Consider the following 1,459-nt stretch of genomic DNA (forward strand, 5'->3'; position numbering starts at 1 on the left):
GTACAATTTACAAATTGATGATGCGCTATCAGCATCAAATAAATATATTCACTTTATAATAAATATTAAATATAAATATACAAATATTCTATAATGCAAATAATTTGATACTGAAAGCATTAACATACATTTGGACTTATACATATTTACATAAGTTGCACAATATATATATAAATATTTTTGTAACTTGTAAATTTTTAACATAAAATATATATTACAACATATTAGAATGTTTTATTGTAATTTATTTTTTAAAATTTTTCTGAAAATAAAATTTAAATTGGATATTATTATTATATATTTTGATCTTATTTCTCTAGCTTTTGCTTTAATGATCCCTATAATCCTAACAATCCTATTTGCTGGCTGAACCAGCGGAGATTTGAAAAACATATCCCTAACCGCGTGCCCTAACCGCGTGCCCTACCCGCGTGCCCTAATCGCGCACCCTAATCGTACTTTATGTACCTCTCGCTACGCATTTTGGCTACGCCAGTATTGGCCGCCTATTTTGCGTTGTCTATATCCATTCTTCGGGCCAGTTGGACCTACCTTTCGTTGCTCCTGGCCACTTTCTGGATCGATCTCTAAACAGAGATCGAAAAAGGAGAGACACACTCCTTTTATCGCCGGTTATTTATTATTGCCGATGAATAGGCGCAAGATTTTTCTTGCGCTAAGGAGATAAACTCCTTCTTTTGCCGAGTAATTATTGTCATCGGCAGATGAGCGTAAACATTTCACGCTCGATGACGATCGTGTGATTTGACGATCATTCATTCATCTTAATATAACTTTATTTTAACTGAGACAAAACCGAGTTATCAATCAAAATATTGATTAAAAAATTATGATAAATTATAATAAATATATAAATTTGATATTTTAACAGAGAGCATCAGTTTTCTGAGGTCAATTCTAAATAAGCAGCTGCATTTTTTTTCTCTTTAAAATATTATATGTATTAAACTTATAATTGTTTGAAAACTATTATATATAAAACAAAAGACGACGAAAGATATACTTAGCGAAACGCTACCGCGTCTCTTAATATTATATAATTTCTTTTATAATTATAAAATATTTATTTTACACGTTTTTTTAATCTCTAGCTTAAGAAGTAAAATATCTCTTGAAAATTTATGTGCTTTATTCCGAAAGTCTGCATTAATGAAACTTATGCAACATTAATTGATTAAAATAATCATACAAGAAATTACATGTGTACCATTCCTTAATTTTTTAAAAATTATTACTATTTGCTATCGCATTTGTTTGATGTCCTCTTCTCGGTATAACCATGATTAAAGAGATATCTGACAAATAAAAACCAACCGCAATTGAAAATGCGAATATTTTTCAAGAAAACTAATTATAATTTCTTGGTAAATTATATCCACTTGGCACATTTTTTCTTTGTTAATCGGTACCAATAAATATAAAATCTCAATTTGAGAGA

Source organism: Formica exsecta, unplaced genomic scaffold (assembly GCF_003651465.1).
Source record: "Formica exsecta isolate Colony F162 unplaced genomic scaffold, ASM365146v1 scaffold17, whole genome shotgun sequence".
NCBI classification, from domain to species: domain Eukaryota; kingdom Metazoa; phylum Arthropoda; class Insecta; order Hymenoptera; family Formicidae; genus Formica; species Formica exsecta.